This window comes from Cupressus sempervirens, chromosome 6 (genome assembly GCF_028749045.1).
Source record: "Cupressus sempervirens isolate cs-2001-9-10 chromosome 6, ASM2874904v1, whole genome shotgun sequence".
NCBI classification, from domain to species: Eukaryota; Viridiplantae; Streptophyta; class Pinopsida; order Cupressales; family Cupressaceae; genus Cupressus; species Cupressus sempervirens.
The window spans coordinates 399,622,746-399,648,272 of NC_143123.1; positions in this window are offsets into that span (position 1 = coordinate 399,622,746).

The following is a 25,527-nucleotide window of genomic DNA, read 5'->3' on the forward strand; positions in this document are numbered from 1 at the left end:
ACTAATATTTTGACATTAACTAAATTATACCCACTTCAAGTTTAAAAATTAGACAAACTATATCCTGTAATATTAACAATGTTAATCTAGAATGTTTGAAAGATAACTAAACTAACAAAATCAGATTACTTACTATACTAATTTTAAATTTTAACCTTTTAAATTAAATCTAATTAATATCCTAAAACTAAATACTACATATCAATTACTTAACAATTAGAAATGAAAAATTAACTACCTTTAATTAACAAAATTTAAAAAAAAGACATATACTAACTACATCACCCTTTTATCATTCACCTATCTCACATTATCTACTAACTTAACATATTAAATTTTATAGATTAATTAAAGCACTTAAATATATTCATATATATATATAAAAAGAGTTTAAAATCAAACACAAAACAACTCATATACCAAATTATACTAACTAATTAAAATAGTAAACAATAACTAACATTTAACATTGATTATAATTACTTAAAATTACTAAATTAATTCAAATACTTTTTTAATTAACTTTCTTAACAATTAAAAACTAAATTTACATTATCTAGCTTTTATTAACATTAATTAGAACTCTAGCATTTTTTACATACTAACATAAAATAAAACTCAATTTAAAACCATGCCAAACTACTAACCTAAGCTAAACTAACATCTAACACTAACTCCTAACTACACTTATCCTTACTAACTTCTAACACTTAAAAAAGAATACATACTAACTTACTAACATTAACAAAAAAAAACATACTAACAATGACCCTACTAAGCCCCTAACCCTCCTAACTAACCCCAGCCACCCAACACTCTTCTTTGCATGTGGCCCTATGTCTACACATGCAGGCCCAAGTACTGTGCATAATCTAGGTCTGCAGATATGTTTTGCTAGCCAAGGCAATTCGCAAGGTAAAAGGGGTTTGAAATAAGTTTAATATGTCACTCATTTAATGTGACTTGCCCCCTCCCACCAAAGTCCATCTCCCTTATGAAAAGATTACCATGGGAATGCATGATCCCATCAAACCTCAAGTCCTTGTCAACGCCTAGTAAGATAGGGGGGGTCAGAGTTTAAGTTTTCTTTAAAGTTTTATTGGTAGGATAGGGACTTATGGTAAATAGTTAGGTAGATAGAAACTTAGGGTATTTATTTAACTTATATGTCTCTTCTTTTTTTGTTTTTTCTCTCTTTTATTTATATATTTAATAATAGCATTTTAATAAGTTAGAAAGGATATTTGAGAGAATCTTTTAAGATTCTCTATTTCAAAAGAGGAGATTAAATTTTCTCTATACAAACTCTAGAGAGAGTTTTTACTCCTTGGAGTTATTTTTTGTTTTTAAAAACCATATTATTCTAAGTCTTAAATTTTGAGAGCAACTATTTCTTCTTTTTAATTTGGATTGGGGAAAAGGTTCTATTATTTCCTAATTAGATTTTAAACCATCCGTATCAAATACATAAATAACAATATTATTAATTTTCTTTCTAGTGCTAATTCATGATAATACCAGTGAAGTTCCAATTCAATACAAATTTTCTTAACCCAGTTTGAACTTATAAATGCAAGATTTTATTTCATTGTATTATCAAATTTAAACTAAATCAAATGAATGCATTTACAAACATAAGAATGCCGCAAAAAAGTAGAAAAGTCATCAGATCTACCATCAAATAACATAAGCAAAATTGATACAATGAACATATCATATGCAAGAAACATTACCCTTTTTTTTTCTCTCTTCTATTAATCAACCTGGTTCAAGGCTCTGTTGGGAAAGAACAAGTAAGAAAACCTGACATCCTTGTCGAATACATCAAATTTTAAACACATTTTTACATAATGTTATAATTCAATTGAATTCTCTTCTAGGTCTTTCACAAGAGGTCTTTTCCAATATCTTCAATGCACCAAGGGAACCATGGGAAAGACAAGAACTGACCTGGAGGTAAAACAACATATATGATGAACAATTCAAGCATGCATTCCCAACCCAATTTTGCACAATAGGTTCAACATTGAACCAAAATAGGGGGGAGGTGGATTTTCTCAATAGGAGATGTCAATCACCATACCATAACATAGTCCTTTTGGGGCTAAAACTCAAGAACTTCCGTTCTTCTACAAATGCACTTTCAAGGCCAATATAACAAGGGTTTTCATTCCTTCCCTTCTTCAAGAATTCAAATTTTCATACAAGGTATGTGATGACAAGTAGGGGCCCATACACCCTACCCTCTTTCCCTCTTCTCACCATGAGAGGAGACTCTACACTATTGAGGTCCAACTAAGGCCCTTCCCTCGTACTTGGCCACTTCTTTCCTATCCAAGGGTGAGTAATGCCAAAACAATCTCCATGAAATCCCCTCAAAATTTCAAAGCAAAGCATAAGAATGACATCCAAGAACAAGTTAAGATCCCTCCCCAAACAACCTCAACACACATGCAAGCAATACAAGAACAACACAATGCCTTATGCATGAACCAAAGTATGAACAATATGAAGAACATGATCAAAAGAGTGAAGAAACCTACCTTCACAAAGGAAAGTTATGTTAAAATGACAAGTTGAGAAGAGCTTATCCTTCCTTGCCTTCCATCTTCAAACTTCTCTCTAAAAAATAGAGATTGGGTAACAACCCCAAAAATTCTCCAAAATGCATCTAAATATGATCCTAACTCAACTAGACTTTAGGTAACCCCAAGGTGGAGTTTGAGTCACCAACTCATGAAGGAGACAAATCAATGTAGGGTTTTTGAGTGACCCTAAAAGTCAACCAAAGAGGCTAAGGGGGTGGAAAGTACTCCCAACCCATAACCTTACCCCTAGGGTACTTAAATTTAATGTTTTTAAGCCTTAAAGACTTAATAGGGACCAATCAAAAATTAGAAAATTTTAAAGACTACATAACAACCTTCAAAGAAATACCATGCAAATTAGCACAAATTAGCAAGGGGTTCAGTTCCATCTTTCCATTAGGTTTCTTGACTAAACATCTTGCACACTCATTGCACACATCAATAGTTCAAGAAATCACATGCATTATGTAAATTAAGTATTAGAAAAATAAAATAAATTAAAAATATCCATCTCTCTACTAATCAAATTTTTATCTCATTCTACTCATTTTTTTTACCATTAAAATTGCATAATCAAAGTGTTAGTTTTGCATTCATTTACTTCATCATTATATATGTTCATAAAGCATTAAATGATGAAATCAAATATATGGAAGTAAGGCATCACACATAATAAAATAGCATAATAATGTTCAGTGCATCAAATAATGTCCTGGCATATCGAGTCATGAATATCAAAATAATAATGTATCAATTATGCTACAATGGGTCAGGGTGAGGCTTCACACCTATCTAGATAGTTACATAAATCAAAACACGAAACTTTCATAAAATCAACTTTTTAATTCATTTCTACCCACATTTAATCATCTAAATCACATAATCCATATAACATAACTTATTCATTAATTTAGATTAAGTACTAGAATAATCATCATTAGGCATGCATACACCTAATCATCATAACAACACCAATTAAAGAATACTAAACTATTTGAAGCATAAAACTTAATCATTGATTTATCAAATCAACACCCTTATCATCAAGTGAAAGTGCTTCGTATCATCGTTAGTGAAATTTTAATGTTTTAACAGTCGAAATGACATAGTAATTCTTTGAATCACTAAGTATTAAGCATGGATGTATCAACTACTCTCTATTTTATTAAGACATTGAAAATATAAGCATTACTTTATATCCATTTCAAACTCCTATAATGGTTTAACAAAGAAAGAAAAATCATATTTAAAATGTACGTGCAAAGAAGGACCTGACATCCTCCCCCACTAGCCTTTGACTTCCCCCTAGAAGTCACACAACTAAAATGTTCATCTTATGCTATACCTTTTCTAGACTTTTTCCAATATTTACTCTTATTTAAAGAATGAATAATAATTTACATACACACATAGGGATGATACCCTATTCGTCTGATTACCATTACTAAAAGAAAAGTTCAGTCCAAAACTCCAACATGGTTACATGTTCAAAGGTCAAATACTCCTCAAAATATATTGATCAAACATAAACAACATTAAAATCTAGAATAGCATACTTATAATTCTCTAACTATCATAGATATCCCATATTCCACTCACCCACTCAGGAGGGTAACATTTGTATGATACTCCCTCAAATGGGGTTTTCAAAATAAGCAACTTGGCTCTTTATTAAAGTTAAACACTTTTACTTACAACGTACTGATTTCTTGATAGGATACTATAAAATCCTTTGCTACACTTGCACCTTTTCATCTAGAAGTCCATTTGATTAACTCGTAATCTTATCTAGTTATATGCTTGGGTGCAATTTCGTTACTCAAAATAGTCAACAAAAATATTCACGACCATATACTCGAAATCTAGGGAGTGGGTGGGGTACAAATACTCTCACTAAAACCCCAAACCCTAATGTTAGACATCCACTTAATCATCGAAAATCCCTGTAGGCCCATCATATGTCACTCTGCCAACAAAATTTAAAAGAAATTGTCTCATAATTAAATTCAACATCACGGATGAAACAACCAATGCAAAAGTCCAAAATCAAAGAAATAAAGAGTGGCCACAATAAATAAATAAATAAAAATTTATCAAGAAATAAAGACATAACCAAGAGGCAAAATAGAATCATCAATAATACAATTGGCCAAACAACCCCCACATTACACTGATGGCAGCAAGGAAGAACAATAAGAGTACCCAAATCTGAAAATAGACAAATAAGGAAATAAGTCCAATTGCTTGCAAAATTTACATTACTGACATAATGCGGCCATACCAAGGTCTTTGAGGAAAATGGGGAATCTTAGGTCTTCTAGATACATTGTAGGGATCTAGAATTGAAAATAGATGGAGGTCTAATGACCATGTCACCCCACTATGATTGATCCCACATACTCACTACATACTTATCTTCATTGACACTGCCCTATAATTAGGGTTTCCTGATCAAAACTCACTCAAAACTGCAAATGTGAGAATACTAAAATGAGTCTCCATCAATCCTATTATTGTTACATTGGTGTCTTTTCAAAAGATCAAAACATGAGGGAAACTTCAGTGTCAGTAGAGTTGTACTCTAAGTTGAAATTACAAAACCAAATTCTCTCATTCTTAATTCACCTTAATTACCTATTAGGGTACATATCCATAATCTTTCTTAGGTCAAATTCACCACAATCTATTGGCTAAAGTTGTGTTATCATTTTCATCAAACTGGTATGATCCTCTATACATATACATATGTCACTTTCCATGTTATTCCATCATTCACACAAGTTCTAATCATCATCTGAGAATGTAATAAATGCCATTGTGCTTAACCATAATCCATATTTCACATTTTCCTAGTCATAAGTGACTTATGAATATTTCCTTAGGTTACAAGTTTGAAACTACTTCTATATGAAACCATTATTAGGATGTCATCCATGTTTTACTTGTCCAAGGTCAATGTTTATTTACTCACCCTTACAACCATCTCAATACTGTCGATATAGGTTATCATCATCATTCTTATCATGCCTTGTGGCTTAATTCCCACTTCTTACTTAACTTGATACCTAAACCTTTAGTTCATACTAGGTTGATGATCTCACCGTGACTTCACTTTCTCTAAATTGTAGGGTTATAACTGATCCAATAATTTCAATAACAGAATCTACGAGCACTCACTTGATAGTTTAGAATTTAGTATTACTCATGCTTATAGAATAAGTCAACCAACATAATAGACTCACATAACCCTAACTTATAAATTTACATCTTCTCATCTTATTGATTCAATACTATAAGCTATATACTTATCACCATGTAATTTCATTCTTAGCACCATATTGACATAGATTCATTCCTTGATTAGGGTTCTATTCCTCATCGTGGGTTGAGATACTCTCTTTCTTGTTGAATAGTTACTCGCATTAGTAATCCTATCATTTGAGGTTCCCAAAAGTTACTTGCAGATTCCAAATTGGCTCTAGTTATCTTTCTGAGGATTACTAGAACAATATATATATAATCCTTAATAGGTTAGAGGTATCCCGATAATTTGGAAATGTGATATACTCTTCAAGTGTTACCTTCCTATTTACTCACCATACATTCCTCTATTCTGCATTTTTAATCCAAAGGTACAAGATTATATTATGAGGGTCATAATTTTCCTTTACTTATGTTTGAAAAGTCTAAGTCAATACTAGTCTACTTGATTACTTCCATATTTGATATGAACTACTATTTCTTCCACAAGTGATCAAGTTAGACCACACCTGACTTCTACTAAAGATGCTAGGAACACTTTCTCTTTGGCTTCTAGGTTATTTGATCATATGCTCACATGTTTAAAAGATGTTTTAGGGTTCTTAATTTAGTTTTCCCTCAAGGTGCTTGCATTCGATAAAATTTCAAATTCTTGATGAGATCATGGTAAACTTTAATATACATATAATATTCTTACATCTAAACAATTGTTTTCAAGTTATTAAGACTAATTTATCTAATATGGTTGACTATATTCAATCATTAATACTGGTTCAAAGTTTTACTTAGGTCTAATTATTAGTGTCGCAGTTTAGCAGGAATACATTTACGCAACAAATTTTTGTAACGAAAAATCCCCATGTGGTATAGTAAAATTTAAATGTCTGCACTTAACATGGACCCATTATTGCCCAAGTATCATGAAACCGAGCTCTAATACCAAAATGTCGTACCCAAGAATTAGGGCAAAAATACACCAATTTTTTTTTTCAAGGATTAATAATACCACTAAGTTTGATATGTTTAATTGAACGTTTTAAATTATAGGTTTAATGAGGAATAGATACAAGATCTCCTAACGATGTCCTAACATCCTAATTAAGTTAATAATCGTGAGTAGGAATAGATTGTTAAATTTAAAATTTCGTTATTAAATTGATTGATTAAATTAAACATTCCAATTTCAATTTATCAAAAGGTTTAACACATTATCACATTTATTCTCCTTAAGAATATGAATGAACAATACATTTAAATTATATGGAAATCAATTAAATAATAAACAAAATAGATCTAATTATTTTGAAGTATTACAATCATAGAACTAACTCTAATTATTCGAACATTTGATATAAAATGTACCCTCTGAGAAAAAAATAGTATCTAACATTTAATTACTCAGCTTGATTTCACACTGACCTTATAATGCCATCGTTACCCTAAAGTTAGATAATAAGTCAATTAAAACAACTAACTAATATTTTGACATTAACTAAATCATACCCACTTCAAGTTTAAAAATTAGACGAACTATATCCTATAATATTAACAATGTTAATCTAGAATGTTTAAAAGATAACTAAACTAACAAAATCAGATTACTTACTATACTAATTTTAAATTAAAACATTTGAAATTAAATCTAACTAAAACTAAATACTACATATCAATTACTTAACAATTAGAAATGAAAAACTAACTACCTTTAATTAAAATTTTAAAAAAAAAACACATATACTAACTACATCACCCTTTTACCATTCACCTATCTCTCATTATCTAATAACTTAACATATTAAATTTTATAGATTAATTAAAGCACTTAAATATATTCATATATATAAAAAAAGAGTTTAAAATCAAACTCACAAAACAACTCATATACCAAATTATACTAACTAATTAAAATAGTAACCAAAAACTAACATCTAACATTAATTATAATTACTTAAAATTACTAAATTAAAATAATACTAAACTAATTCAAGTACATTTTTACTTAACTTTCTTAACAATTAAAAACTAAATTTACATTATCTAGCTTTTATTAACATTAATTAGAACTCTAACATTTGTTACATACTAACATAAAAGAAAACTTAATTTAAAACCGTGCTAAACTACTAACCTAAGCTAAACTAACATCTAACACTAACTCCTAACTACACTTATCCTTACTAACTTCTAACACTTTAAAAAGAATACATACTAACTTACTAACATTAACAAAAAAAAACATACCAACATTGACCCTACTAAGCCCCTAACCCTCCTAACTAACCCCAGCCGCCCAACACTCTTCCTTGCATGTGGCCCTATGTTTGCACACGCAGACCCAAGTACTATGCATAATCTAGGTCTGCAAATACGTTTTGCTGGCCAAGGCAATTCGCAAGGTAAAAGGGGTTTGAAATAAGTTTAATATGTCACTCATTTAATGTGACTTGCCCCCTCCCACCAAAGTTCATCTCCCTTATGACAAGATTGCCATGGGGATGCATGAGCCCATCAAGCCTCAAGGCCTTGTCAATGCCTAGTAAGATAGGGGGGGGTTAGAGTTTAAGTTTTCTTTAAAGTTTTATTGGTAGGATAGGGAGTTACGGTAAATAGTTAGGTAGATAGAAACTTAGTATATTTGTTTAACTTATATGTCTCTTCTTTTTTTGTTTTCTCTCTCTTTTATTTATATATTTAATAATAGCATATTTAATAAGTTAGAAAGGATATTTGAGAGAATCTTTTAAGATTCTCTATTTCAAAAGAGGAGATTAAATTCTCTCCATAGAAACTCCAAAGAGAGTTTTTGCTCCTAGGAGTTTTTTTTTTTTTTTAAACCATATTATTCTAAGTCTTAAATTTTGAGAGCAACTGGTCTTCTTTTTAATTTGGATTGGGGAAAAGGTTCTATTATTTCCTAATTAGATTTTAAGCCATCCGTATCAAATACATAAACAACAATATTATTAATTTTCTTTCTGTTGTTGATTCATGATAATACTAGTGAAGTTCCAATTCAATACAAATTTTCTTAACCCAATTTGAACTTATAATTGAAAGATTTTGTTTCATTGTATTATCAAATTTAAACTGAATCAAATGAATGCATTTACAAACATAAGAATTCTGCAAAAAAGTAGAAAAGTCATCACATCTACCATCAGGTAACATAAGCAAAACTGATACAACGAACATCTCATATGCAAGAAACATTACCCTTTTTTTTCTCTCTTCTATTAATCAACCTAGTTCAAGGCTCCGTCAAGAAAGAACCAATAAGAAAACCTGACATCCTTGTCGAATACATCAAATTTTAAACACATTTTTACATAATGTTATAATTCAATTGAATTCTCTTCTAGGTCTTTCACAAGAGGTATTTTCCAATATCTTCAATGCACCAAGGGAACCATGGGAAAGACAAGAACTGACCCGGAGCTAAAACAACATATATGATGAACAATTCAAGCATGTGTTCCCAACCTGGTTTTGCACAATAGGTTCAACATTGAACCAAAATATGGGGGAGGTGGATTTTCTCAATAGGAGACGTCAATCACCATACCATAACATAGCCCTTTCGGGGCTAAAATTCAAGAACTTTCATTCTTCTACAAATGCCCTTTCGAGGCCAATATAACAAGGGTTTTCATTCCTTCCCTTCTTCAAGAATTCAAATTTTCATACAAGGTATGTGATCAAAGTAGGGGCCCATACACCCTAACCTATTTCCCTCTTCTCACCATGAGAGGAGACTCTACACTATTGAGGTCCAACTAAGGCCCTTCCCTCGTACTTGGACACTTCTTCCCTATCCAAGGGTGAGTAATGTCAAAACAATCCCCATGAAATCCCTTCAAAATTTCAAAGCAAAGCATAAGAATGACATCCAAGAACAAGTTAAGATCCCTTCCCAAACAACCTCAACACACATGCAAGCAATACAAGAACAACACAATGCCTTATGCATGAACCAAAGTATGAACAATATGAAGAACATGATCAAAAGAGTGAAGAACCCTACCTTCACAAAAGAAGGTTATGTTAAAATGACAAGTTGAGAAGAGCTTATCCTTCCTTTCCTTCCATCTTCAAACTTCTCTCTAAAAACTAGAGATTGGGTAACAACCCCAAAAATTCTCCAAAATGCATCTAAATATGATCCTAACTCAACTAGACTTTAGGTAACCTCAAGGTGGAGTTTGAGTCACCAACTCATGAAGGGGACAAATCAATTTTCGCAATCAACCAAAAGTAGGGTTTTTGAGTGATCCTAAAAGTCAACAAAAGATGCTAAGGGGGTGAAAAGTACTCCCAACCCATACCCTTACCCCTAGGGTACTTAAATTTAATATTTTTAGGCCTTAAAGACTTAATAGGGACCAATCAAAAGCTAGAAAAATTTTAAGACTACATAACAACCTTCAAAGAAATACCATGCAAATTAGCACAAATTAGCAAGGGGTTTAGTTTCGTCTTTCCATTAGGTTTCTCGACTAAACATCCTGCACACTCATTGCACACATCAGTAGTTCAAAAAATCACATGCATTATGTAAATTATGTATCAGAAAAATCATATAAATTAAAAACATCAATGTTTCTACTAATCAATTGTTTATCTCATTCTACTCATATTTTTTACTATTAAAATTGCATAATCAAAGTGTTAGTTCCGCATTCATTTACTTCATCATTATATATGTTCATAAAGCATTAAATGATGAAATCAAATATCTGAAAGTAAGGTATCACACATCATAAAATAGCATAATGTTCAGTGCATCAAATAATGTCCCGACATATCGAGTCATGAGTATCAAAATAATAATGTATCAACTATGGTATGATGGATCGGGGCGAGGCCTCACACCTATCTAGATAGTTACATAAATTAGAACATGAACCTTTCATAAAATCAACTTTTTAATTCATTTCTACCCACATTTAATCATCTAAATCACATAATCCATATAAAATAACTTATTCGTTAATTAAGATTAAAGTACCAAAATAATCATCGTTAGGCATGCATACACCTGATCGTCATAACACCAATTAAAGAATACTAAACTATCTGAAGCATAAAACTTAATCATTGAGGTATCAAATCAACACCCTTATCATTAGGTGAAAGTGCTTCATATCATCGTTAGTGAAATTTTAATGTTTTAACAGTCGAAATGACATAGTAATTCTTTGAATCACTAAGTATTAAGCAAGGATGTATCAACTACTTTCTATTTTATTAAGACATTCACAATATAAGCATTACTTCATATCCATTGAGAAAAAAAAAATCATATTTAAAAAGTACGTGCAAAGAGGGACCTTACACTTGATGTGGGTGACTAGGTGTATTGCAAGTGTGTTGGTAATTATATGTTTTTGGATAAAAAATAGCAAGAGGGTGCTTCCCATGCTATAGTAAGAACTAGAGTGTTAACAACACATTAACTATATCTGGCACATTCATAGCATAATAGAGAAACCACTTTTTTCCTCTATCAAAAACATAAAACAAACCACGATATTTCAGACCAAAATTAAAGCTAGCAGTATAGACAAACTTAAATGGAAAGTTAAGGAAGAAGTTGAGGCACACATGGCCAATAATAGTGTAATGTCCCTCAGGGGGACAAACTTAATGTACTTGGATTTCTTCCAACTAAATCTTTTTTAGACCATCCTTTTTATATATTTCATTTTCTTCTTGTATATTCTTCTATATCTTTTTGTGAGATTCACTAATCCTTTATATATTTTGAAATAAGAAAAGTTGTATCTTTTCAAATTATATTTGACTATATCTAATTATATTTATATATAATATTATATTTATTATTTATATATTTTTTAATAATAAATCTATTTATTTTTATTTAACCATCATTATATTTATCTAGGTGACATATTATTGTGCTACTAATATATTCTTATTTACTTTAATAGTCATTATATCTTTGTTATTAATTCATAATGAACTTATAATATAATTTGTTATTTTATATACATATATATACATATATATATACATATATATACATATATATATATATATATATACATATATATACATATATATATATATATATATACATATATATACATATATATATATATATATATATATATATATATATATATATATATATATATATATATATAAAATTCAATAACTATTTATTTCACTTATCTATTTATCCATACTAACATTATTAGCGAACATGACAAATAGTAACAATATTTTTAACAAACTATCAAAGCCCCTAAAGCTGCCACAAAATAGAGAAACCCATAAACAACTATATTTTAGCATCCCCTCCTAGCCTCTTAGATAGGAGGGTTGAGGCCCATTTCTCCTCAAGGAATTGAAAGAGCTCCATGTATTACTCAACTTTGGGCTTCAGACCTACAATCCTCTCATAAATCATACATAGGGTGATGGACCAAGCATGCATTACTTTGATGGTAAATTTGTTAGAGTCATGTATACACATGTTGGTAATGATGTGTTCTTAACCTTGTCCTAGATATTTATTTTTGGTCTATAGATTTTATACCCTAAATTGAATGTCATGCTTCTCACTTACAAATGATTTTAGCCTGTTATTTCTTTTTAAAATCCATGTTATATTATTTGATCAATATTTAAAATTATATCATATTAATTTTAATTTTAAGTAAACTAAGTTGTAATGAAAAGAAAAGAATGATAAATATATCTGAAATTTTTTAAATATGTATAATGTACATTCACTTTAAAAAAGAGAACATAAGAATAGTCATTGCTTTATATTAAAAATTGTTATTATTAAAATTTAAACATTTAAAAATATGCTTATAAAATCCATTTGTTTCAAAATATAAGAACTAAAAGAATTTAATGGAACATTAAAAATTAAATTAAAATTAAAACATAATAGCATTATCTTATTTTAATAATATTTTAATATTATTACAATATGATAAATAATAAATATTAATTATAATATAGTAGTAAAATAAAATATGATATCTTTAAACATATTTTACTTGTACTCTTTCTACAATAATTATTAAAATTTAATTTAAGTAATCTAATATATATGGGAGATTAGCTTTGCCACATGGATGAGCATAGTAATATGCATTTGCCTAAAAATATTAATCAATTATTCAAATTAATAAATTATTCTCATGAAAATAATAAAATATTTTTTAATTTAAAAGAATCGGACTACTCTAAGGCGGTTTAAAAAGACGTTCAGGAACAAACAGACAATGAATTTGACAAAGCTGGTAAAAGGAACAGCGAATATAATAATATTCTTTTTCATTTTATTAAAGATTATTTATTTACTTCGGAATGAAGTTTTAATGCAACTTTAACTGTCACCCTTCCATAGATTCGTCGGAATTCCAACAAGTGGAGATTCATTTATTTATTTAAGAAACTTTTTAAAGAAAATACTCATTCTTATTGAAGCACTGCTATTTTTATAATATAATATAATTGTAAGTATTGGTAATAGTTATTTCTACTTATTAATTATTATTTTTTATTATATTGATAATATTCATTTTTTTCAAAATGATGTGATGATTTTATTTAAAATTAAATCTTGATATAAGTGATATTCATTTGACTCCACATTTTTCGAATAAAGTCTTGAAAAAGACTGATTGCTAATTTGAATTATATATTATTTTTAAATTGAAATAGTTGTTTTATAAGATATTTTTAAAATATTGGAAAACAATAGATTTTTGTTCAATTTTTAAAATATTGTTCATTAAAAACAACAATGATATCTACCACTTGTATAATAATCTTGTTACAATTCATATTCTTAAAATTACTTATTATAAAATCTATCTCATTGCTATTTCTCTTTTTTTTTCAATGGCGTGACTATTTTAATCAAAATGAAATATTAAGACAATTAAACTATTAATTTGGCCTTGAAATTGTATTTATAGAAACTTTTGAACAAAAAATCTGATTCTATATTTAACTTATATATAATTCTCAAGTTAGAGCTATTATTTTTCTTAAGAATATATGGAAAATATACTTAAAAGTTATGTAAAACAAGTGCTTTTAAAAGATTTTATAACATGTTTTCACTTCTAATATTGAAATTGTGTTTATAGAAACTTTTGAAAAAAATTCTGATTTTATATTTAAATTATATATAATTCTCCAGTTAGAACTATTGTTTTTCTTTAAAATATATTGAAAATATGCTTAAATGTTATGTAAAATAAGTGTTTTTAAAAGACTTTATAACATGTTTTCACTTCTAATATTGACAATATCTATGACCTATTTAACTAATCTTGTAAAAAAATCAATAATTCATGTGCTTAAAAGCAGGCTTGGAATTTGGGTCGTTTTTACACATTTGAACTGTATATGACAGGCAAAAAAATTGTAAGACCGTATCAAGTGATAGGCTAAATTTTTAAATAACTGTCAATATGACAAGTAAATTTATTACTAAACCATCAATATTTAACTTAGTATTTTTGTATAGATGAATGTGATTTTACAATCTTTATAATATATATGTATGAAAAATATAAATTAATTTATATTATATATGTTTCTATTTTTTGTTTCGCTTTAGATATGTTTCTATTTTGATAATTGTATATATTTTTTTATATATATTAGAAATAAGAGTTTCAGAACCAGAAAAAAACACCAGAGTATTAATACGAATATACACAAGGAGGCCAAGCCTCACCCAGAAGAGAAAGTATCAGTTGAACATACAAAGCAACAAAAGGACGAAAAGCAAAACTATCTAGCTGAGAAGATCATAGTGATTGTCAACCCAGGCAGTCCAGCCTAAGGGACCTTCCATCCAAACTATACTTTTATGCCCTTGAATCTACACCATCATAAATAACTCTTCTTTTCTGGCATTCCCTTTTTCTCTAATATCTTTGTTCAATCTATTGCAAGCTTGCTCAAAAACATGCAGATCATCCAAAGTACTACGCCACTGGTACCCACACTTAAGCTCAAGGTAGTAAAGAGCAGCATGCCCATCATGAAGGAAACTCCTCATATTGTCTCGTTCAATCATCATAGTAGTCTGCACCTGCAAGAAGATTTTAAAGTAAGTGAGTTTTCAAAAAAACTCAGTAAGATTCCTATGCTTACCTTGATACCTTTCCTCGTTCCTGCACTTCCAGATCTGCCAGAGAATGTTAGACAACAATATATTCCAAAATAAATTGGTATCTTTAAGAAGACCATTAATATGACCAGAAATAATATCAAAAATATTAACATTAATAGGATAAACAATGCCAAACATTTTCCATATTTCTTTAGCAAAAATACAATCAAGAAGGATATGTCTACTAGTTTCAAGAACTCTACACAAGTTACAAATATCAGAATTAACAAAATCTCTCTTTATAGGTAGCTTGTCCAACAAAACTAACTATTTGAAACATCTAATCTTGGGTTCCACAGGATTCTTCCACAAGATATCAAAATACTTTTTCAAAGCATCAGCATCATAAGAAAAGTAACAAATAGCATTAATATGATTGATAATATCAATATTACAATCAATGATTTTATAAATATTCTTAGCTTTGAGTAGAGTAGTAATGATACCACTAAGCCATTTGCACTTCAGGAACCTGAGAGAATCAGTGTGGCAAACAATGGGAAGACCAATGGAAGCTTGCACAATCATGTTATAAGTTCTTCTATGGGAATCCGGGATAGCATATTTATCCTTAAGAACATCCCAAGGCATAATTTGATCATACTCAAAGAGATCCATAAATTGTTTAATACCTTTATTAGCCCACTGCCTAGCAGAACACCCTTGGGTAAGGGCCAAAGGTTTACCATTTAGGTGGAGATTCCACCAAATGGATCTTTCACCATGGAGTTGAATATTGGAATGAAACTCCTTGTTAATAATGATGAATTTCCTAACATGATCCCAAGCCTTCCAAATAGACCTAAAAACCACAGAGCCTTGAACCATGACAGTAAAATTACCAAGAATGATGTCACAAAAGGGGAGGCTAGTCCAAGACTTAGCTTTTCTAGGAACACCCCTCTCAATATTGCTCCTAACTAGCACTTTCCAAGGAGAATCACCCTCCATGGACTGAAAAATCCATTTAGCAGACAAGGCTATACCTTGAGTTCTTAAATCCTTTAGCCCAAGTCCCCCAAGGGTCTTGTCAGTGTGGCACCAAGCCCACTTAACAGAGTGGGTCTTTCTATTCCCTTTGCCATCAGACCAAAGGAATTGTCTGATGGACTTCTGGATTTTAGAAATCTGATAGTTATTAAAACACCAAGCAGAAGAATAATATATGGTGTAAGAGGACAATATCTTCTGGCAAACCTGAATTCTGCCTGCCAAAGATAACGCCCTGTTATGCCATTTGTTCAGCTTTTTATCAATCTTCTCTTTCACCCAAGACCACATGTCTTTGAGGTCAGGCTCCACCGAGAAAGGGATGCCAAGATATATAACGATCCTATTAGGACCACCCCATTTAAAATTGTATTGGAGAAACCAGTCCGGGGGCCGCTCATCCCAACCTAAACAAATTGATTTAGCTTGAGATATCTTAGCCCCAGAAATAGAACAAAAAAGATTGAGTTTAACTTGCATGTTCCTAAAATTATTTTCTGAAAGTTCAAGGAATAAAGCGGTATCATCCGCAAATTGACAATTGATGAGCTCTTCATTATTAGGTAGATAAATACCTCTGACCTCCAGAGATAAGGAATTATCTCTGAGGATATAATAAAGAGCTTCCGAAGCTATAACAAAGAGAGTGGGTGCCAGAGGGCACCCTTGCCTAATGGATCTCCCAAGAGAAAAATGAGCAAAAAGAATACCATTGACCTCAACTTGAGCAGAAGCATCATTAAGAAGCATAGCCACAGTGTTACAAAAGAAAGGAGGAAAACCAAAAGCATCCAGCATCATAAGGATAAATCTCCATTCAATCCTGTCATAAGCCTTCTCAAAATCCAAAAGGAGCATGGCAGAGTTTTGATGAGAGTATCTAGACCAATCCATGGCTTCCCAGCTAGTTATGAGATTCTCAAGAATATACCTACCCTTGATAAAACTAGTTTGGGTAGAATTAACAAATTTAGGAAGAATATTAACTAGCCTAAGAGCCATAATTTTAGCCAAAATCTTGTAGGAAACATTAAGAAGGGTAATAGGCCTCCAATTCTTAATAAAGGTTTTATCCCCTTCTTTTGGGAGAAGTTTAATAATCCCTCTATTGATATCCTGACCCAGGGTACCTTTATTCAAAGCTTCAGAATAAAGATCAAAGAGATCCTTACATATCCATCCGATGTTGGACTTATAGAATTCAACTGGGAGACCATCAGGGCCTGACACTCTATCATTATTAAGGGCCTTAATAGCACCTTCAATCTCCTCAATAGAAATATTATTAGCAAGAATAGCAATATCATCAGGATCAAGCTTTTTAGAAATAAGCTTCCTACAATGAACTCTAATCGACTCAGCCTCAGGAGAGTCTTCTGAAGCAAAAAGAGTCTCATAATAATTAGCAAAGGCCTGAATAATAGACTCAGGGTTAGAGATGTCCTGGTTATCAATCGAAAGTCTATCAATAGACTCTTTAATACGTTTATGCTTAAGAAGGTTGAAAAAGAATTTTGATCCCCTATCTTGATTTAATAGAATATAAAGAGTTTTAAAAACTTATTATTAGTAATTTACAATATTAGGTATGTGTTTTTATATTATTTCTCATAATAATATTAATTTAAAATTATCTTAAAGAACTTAAAAACTTGATTCATTTATTTGAGATTTTTGTGTATATTAGCAATTTATAATGCTAGTGGATAACTAGCCAATGGGCTCATTTTGCAATTTTTTAATTAAATAAAAAAATAGAAAGTCATTGCAAAATAATTTTAAAATTATTTATTAAATCATTAAAATAATGAATCCAATCAGCTAGGTAGATGCTTCCATTTATAATTATAAGTTTTTGAGGCTTTTTGTATATTTTACTAATTAATATTTATTATGTTCTAATTTATAAAATATTCACATTTTAAATGATTAGTTATATTATTTTAAAACTAAATAATTGACAATCATTTTTGTTCATAAAACGTAAAATGAAAGTCACAATTTTATTCTAGCCGTCATTATATACAGGCAGGGGCGACTGTCAAATTCCAAACCTGCTTAAAAGGACCTTTTATTGAATTATTTTAATTTTTATTTCTCTTATTTAAATTATATATTATTCTTAAGTAAAAATTGTTGCTTTTCATAAGGATAACAAATTATATACTTAAAATATAGTGAAAATCAATTGTTCTTTTCTATTTAACTTTTTAAAAAACATTTATCACATACAATAGAGATAATAATCAATCTTGAATTAGTTTTAGGGTTATGGCTAAATTTGATTTAGCTTATAGTTAGGGTTCAAGTTAGTTTACAATTTTGACTAAATTTATTTTAATTAAAAGGTTCAATTCGATGTAATGTTTAAAGATGAATCAAGTGATGGTTCAATTTAATTTTGTGATAGGGTTTGAAATCCTTCAATCTTAGTAAGAGGGTTCATGAGTTTAACGTATGGATTTAATAATCTAATATGTACAAATAGATTTATTTTTGTAAATAATCTTTTGTCGAAATTGAAAAAAATTATAAGAACTTCTAATATGATTAACTTTTTTAAATTCCTTCTTATTATTGTACTTGCATAGGAAATGTACTATTGCATTCACCTCTATTCAATTAAGTAATAGTTGTGCACTCACGAGCCAATCATCAATTAATATTTTTTCCTTATTTGATTAATACTATAGTTTCCATAAATATTTATTAATTTGAAATGTTATATAATTGATTTATTTCAATTATGATTGGCTCAATCAATTTATTCTTATAAGACCCCTTTTCAGATGAGTACTCCATATACATTATTTCCGGCAAGATTTTAGGATTGGTTAAATATTTAATATAGTTTATCAATTAATACGTTATTAATAATGACTTTTTATTTTCATAAATATATTTAATACAAGAATTAGTTTTGTGTTTCATATTTTACATATCTTATCTATCTCATTTTGTGTAATAAAAATTACAGGGTCAAATTAGTTTAAATGATAATTAGTCATTAAACTAGTATTTGTTGATCATATTAAATTAAGCTTAATTATTTATCTAATTATAATATTCATTCTTTATTACATATATTGTATATATTTTAAGAGAGTATTTTATTAGTTTACATTGCTAATAACCATTCTAATATTTATTAAATTTTACTCATTATTAACAATTAACATTATTAAAATAATAAATTAACTTACTATTACACACAAGTACAATTAAATGAATAAATTTATAAAGCTACTACTAGTGTTTATATTTTTTTATGATGTTTTAATTATTTTAAATCTTAGTCCATAGAATAAAACAATATATACAAGAGAAAATTCAAACAAATGATTTATACTATAGCTATTTTAGTTATATTCTAATTATTTTTAAAGAAATTAAATTATTGTTAATTTTTAAATTATAACACCAAGTACATGCCACTATGTGGCACTTGTTGTAATTGTTGTAGGATATATACTATTGCAATTAGTAGCACTTAATTAGTGATTAATATTTTTTATTCCAAGCAATCGAAACTTTTTTTATTTTTTACTGTCACTTTTCATTTTTCTAATGTATATATGTGAGTTTTTAAATTTTTTAATTCATTAATTTATTTTTAATGCAATATGATTGGCTAATATATATGAATGTTATATGAGCAGATTTTCAAAAGACACAACATAGGGATGCTCAATATATTAAAATATAAAACATATGTAAACTTAATTCTTTTAGATTAATTATCTCTCTTTTAGTTTTTAGTTTCATTATTAACTATTTTAGCCTATTTACACTCTAAATGTGTTTTTTCTGCAAATTCTATTCCACACACTAATTCATCGATTTTCATACTTTGTTATTTTTATATATTAAAAATACATAAATATTTTGAATACAATTATATATTACTTCTATATTAATATAATTGTTTCAACTTTTTATTATTTTAATATTGTATAATCATTTTATTTCAATGAATTTTTTGATCAAACTTTTATTACTTATATATTATTTCCATTATTTAATAAACTTTAAGACAAATACATGATTATGTGACACTTGTTATTTCTCATATTTAAATCACATATTATGCTTCCATTCGAATTATTGTTTTTCATTAAAAAAATATTAAAAAACTAATTCTTATCTTAAAATTTAAAACATTTATATTATACAATAATAATAGTATTTACTACCCATTTAAATAATCTCTACCAAATTTCAAAAAATTGACAACCCATATTCGATAAGAAATCTTTTTCATTCTCTTACCACTACTATCTACAATCCATTCACATGGAATAATGTGAAGTATGAGAAATGTTGGTGGCCTACAAACCATTGACATGGGGACCTTGTGTACTGGATTGGAAGCTTGTATATATATATATATATATATATATATTCTAATGTCTGCCATATTATACATAGTATGTGATTCATTCAGAACATGTGGCCCTTTGAGCACTTTTGGAATTTCTATAATCCTCACTACCCACTACTGTTGATGCCCCCATAACTTTTTCATGGCCAACTTTTTTATTTGCCTTTTTCAGGTGGACTCAACACCTCAACTAGGAATTGTCTAATCTCTCACCAAGAGCACATATTTGTCATGATTGCAATCTTCTTTTTCTGGTTTATTCCACACAAGAATTATGATAACTGTGGGGCCTTATAATTTATCTCCAAGAGACAAAGTATTCACCAATAAAGAAGTCAACGTGCTAAGCAATGGTGAGAAAAGAATTTGAATTCTGTGATTCATTAGTGAAAAGAAAAGAACAATGTTCTTTTTAAATGGTGATAGGAATCCATAGTCCGGCTGGTGTAGAGCGTTGGTGTCCACTCAAGCATATTTTTGTAATAGATTGATGGAGATTGCTTTGAATTTTTCCTCTTGTCTACATGCTTAGCTGAATCTACAACTTTTCATAAATATGGAAGTTAATTAAATAGCTAGAATAATAAACAACTTAAAGAGTGAGTTCAGAGTGATATTGTTTTATATATTAAATGTTGACAGTTTTCTAGAAATAAAGTAAATTAAATGAATGGGTATTTAGCTTGGGGTTAAGAAAGTTTCTATTAAGTCAGTATATAATGTTAGATTTTATATTAAAACAAATATTTTCTTTTTAAAATGCGATTTTTTGAATTTCTAGTTTATTTTTGTTATTGAAAATCTGTTTATTTTAGTAGACTTAATTAAATGATTTGCAAATTCAATATCATTGAATTTGTTGTCTAAAATTTGTTTTGTTATTTGTCTACTAAATTTGATAAAGAGGAAGACATATTAGAAATGTCTTTGGAGAATCTATTGAATTAGTCACTAATATTTTTTTAAAAAATATTTTGGACTTTAAATTATGAATAAAAGCTTCAATTGTGATATTAAAAAGTTCAATTGAAAACTTCAGTCCATTACCATGCACGCACGCACACATACTCTTGAGCATCTTTGTATATACATTTAAAGACATATGTGTGTATGCATATATACAAATATATGTTGGCACACATTTTATATATATATATATATATATATATATATACAAATATATGTAGACGTGCATGTGTGCGCATGCACGCGCACGTGCACACACACACACACACACACACACACACACACACACACACACACACACACAGAATAATGAAAGAAATAAGTGTATGAGGGGCTTTCACTAGGATGGGTGAACAAACTAGAAAGCTCAAACATATCTTCTATTATTTATATTGGAAGGAAGATGACCGAGTGGACCCAAGTGCCAAGTGGATGTAGTGATCCTTTGCTATTATGGAATATGACAATGCAAGTGAAATTGGAAAATGAAAGATCTAGAGGTAGATGAAAAGAAAGAAAGTAGTTTTTATGTGCATCAATGAAGACTAACAAATCAATCCATAGAATAGATCTGGGAAACAAAAACATCAACTAACGTGTGATCAAATTTTAACCCAAAAAAAGGGGGTCAATGATGACTAGGAGGATTTGGGGTGCACTTGACTTTGACTCTACACTTTTGGATGAAACAACTATTAACTATGACTCTAAAATAAACCTTTTTGTATCTCCTCCGACACATGGGTCATTATTGCACAAGAGAAGAGGAAAAAGGGTTTTGCCCAAGTTAAACCACAATTTTAGGGTCAACCATGAAATTGAAATGAAATATACTTGAAGGGGAAGTGTGTTGATATATTGTAGTAGAAGCTAGACTAAGATTTAAGATGTCTTATATCTTGATAATGAAAATGATCTATAAATGGGATCACAAGTGTTAATATATTAACACAACTATAAGAAAAAACAATAAGGAAATCGTAATGGCATGCTTGCATCAATATTAGTAAATCTTTCCACAATAAAGAACATGGTGAAATGAAACTTCTTAAATTCTTGACTTCTTGATTTCTTCTCAAATGCTTAAGATCATGAATGATTGGACTTTAATGGATGTGGATGTATGGATGGATCTCAAAATGATGGAGGTACATTTGTTTATATACCTCACATAGCCATTTTGGGGTGCAAAAATCTAAGGAGGCTAATGAGGATTTGAGAATATTTATAAAATCAAATGACCATTATTGATTCAATTTTGGGGTCATTTATTAGGATTAGGGGTGACCAAGCTTTCCCTTGACTATAAAAAATAGTCTCATATTTAGGTAGATGTTTAATATAACATAAGAATTCTAGAAATATGAACAAAACTAAGATGTGATAAGTAGAAACATATGAGGGAGATAAAAATGCTAAAATGGGACCTATGTAAGAAGTAAATTGTATAGAGGTATAATATAGAATGTTATAAATGTGTCTATACATGTAAATATGTACCTATACATAAAAATATAATATATGTGTACACATACACAAATGTGTTTATATCCTTGTGCATATAAGTTTTATATCTTTGTGCATATAAGTTTTGTTTCCATAATATATATATGGAATTTAGGAGATGTTGTTAGAATCTATTCTTCAATATGAAATATATTTGAATATGATCTTCTTTGGTGTTAGAGAGTCTTATATCCATGTTTCTTATATAAAATAGACATGATGCCTATCTAGTCATTTTTCTTTATAATTGATAGAACAATTCTTTAGTGAGTCGCCATTTCCAAAAGTGCCTATGAGTTATACAATGTTATTCCCTATTTCTATAATGTGTTTTCGTTTCAAAAACTTCAAAAAATCTAGTTCTTAGGCTAGAGGTTAAAATGCTTAATTATTTGAAATGTATTGTAGTCGTCAAAGTTTCTCTATAAAGAATGTCTTTTGGTATACCCCTAGTTTTGTTGTCCCTAAATAAGATGGTGGAATTATTTATATTCAAACATTCTATTCACCTTTATCTCAATTTTAGCTTGAATTCCCTTAATATTTGTAGGAATATTTCACTAGGATTGTAGAAGAGTATAATAGGTTTGTTACTATTTCTAGTTCATTCTTCACCATGTTCGTTTGTGTGAGTGTAAAAAATATATGTCTAGTACTTCAAATCATTGAAAGATACTATTTATGTCTATCTACTATATTTTCATGGAAAATTTGGTGAATTTTATGAGGGATTAATAAGTATATGTGTTTACAAAAAAATATTATTTTTGTTTAAGGAAAAAGCCTACAACACAATGGTAAATTGCGAGCCTCTTATCTAAGAGGTCTTGGGTTCAAATCTACTCGAGTGCTTAATAAATAATAATAACTTAATCATAAAAAATAATAATTAATCATGGCTTTGGCCCCTTACTAATCAAAAATAAATAAATTTTTTTTTTTGCAAAAAATTATATTTATATTAATAATGACTGGTTCAAAAGTGGCTCGTAAAGAAAAGAACCAAAAAAAAAAAACTCTGATCATTTCCTAATACAAAAAGGATGCAGAAGAAGAAATATTACATCTAGAGAGAGTATCCTTCAACACTAATGATTATTGACATTGTGAATCCCAAATCTAGGACATTGTGATTACAAAAGAGCCCAAAATTCATATGAAGATAATTACTAGTCCAATCATTATTTGGTGTCTAAGAAAACACCAAGAGCCAAGCCAAAAATTGATATAAAATTTTCTATCATTGATCTTCATCCAAGTTTGTAAAATATTGTATCTTCATTAAAATTAGTTATTTAACATTATAAATCTTTTAAATCTAAAATTTCAATCATAAATGAACCAATAGTTAAAACTCAAATCTTCCACATCATCTCAAAATTTAAAATAAATAGTCACCAATAATATGGTAAATAAGATTGGAACAATCTATGCTTTTCATCATTAAATGTGAAAAACTAAGGAATTCCTTAAAGAAAACACCAAACTATTATATTCATATGAGGACCCTTTATAATATTTCATATTTTTTTCATTTCCTATGGAGTAGAAAATAAAACTATCTCATGTAAGTATCACATTGTTAACTATTAATCTCAGATTGGTTTTGACATATGAGTGACAATATAATTAAGTCATTTACTTAGTCCATGCTGAACAAGTAATACATGTTGAACATAAGTTGCCCAATACTATATCAAGCAAGAGATATACAATAAGTGTTGAGTAACTAGTAAGTGTTGAGTCACTCAAGTTTTGTACACATAGTAAGTGCCAAGTCCTTCAGATGTTGAGTGATCAATGGATGTCAAGTCATTCAGAGGCCAAGTTACAACAGTGTAGTTGCAGTTGATGCCAAGCATCAGGAACTTCAAGTGTCGAGTAATACAGTTTTGACATAGTTGTTTGTAATGGCACAAACTACTATGTCAATCATTTTGGAGCTAACTTAAGGATTGTTTTGCGATCTTAGATAATAATAATAAAAAATTATTATTAAGAATCCTTATACAATACATGTAGCCAATCAAAAAAAGGGAAGGATTAAGAAGCAATATGGGTGAATGACAATCATTGATCCATACCTAACTGTAAGTCACCTAGGTCTTCTTAGGGAGGAAACACCCTAAAAAATTTATGAATGTAGAAGGAGAAAAGAGGGAAGTTTTCTTGTGCAAATAGTGCATTCATGGTGACTAAGGTATGGTGAATTGGGATACATTGTATAATCAATTAAAGGAGAATAAAGGAAAAGAGTTAGAGGAGAGAAGAGATACATCTGATAAAAAAGGATCAAATATACATTAGGAGAGAGGTGATCTATTATTTAGTAGCAGAGTGCTAACCACAAGATCATTTTTGATAAATTTCAACAAGTGAATTAGTTAAATCTCTTAGTAGAGTAGTCTTAATAGGCTATTGTAAATCCTTTAACAAGGTGCTTACTTCATTATGAGTTAAAGCCCTTTTACCAGAAACACTTATAACAGGGTGTTGAAATCTTTTAATAGGGTAAGATCTAACAATCTTTTCATCCTTTAATAGGGAAGACCTTTCACAGGGTAGATCATGTTTCATGATCAAACATTGTAACCTTCATTGGATACACTTTATTACTGTAGTAGTGAAGATTTGTGGGTGTCATCCCCACCCCAGTTTTACCTTCT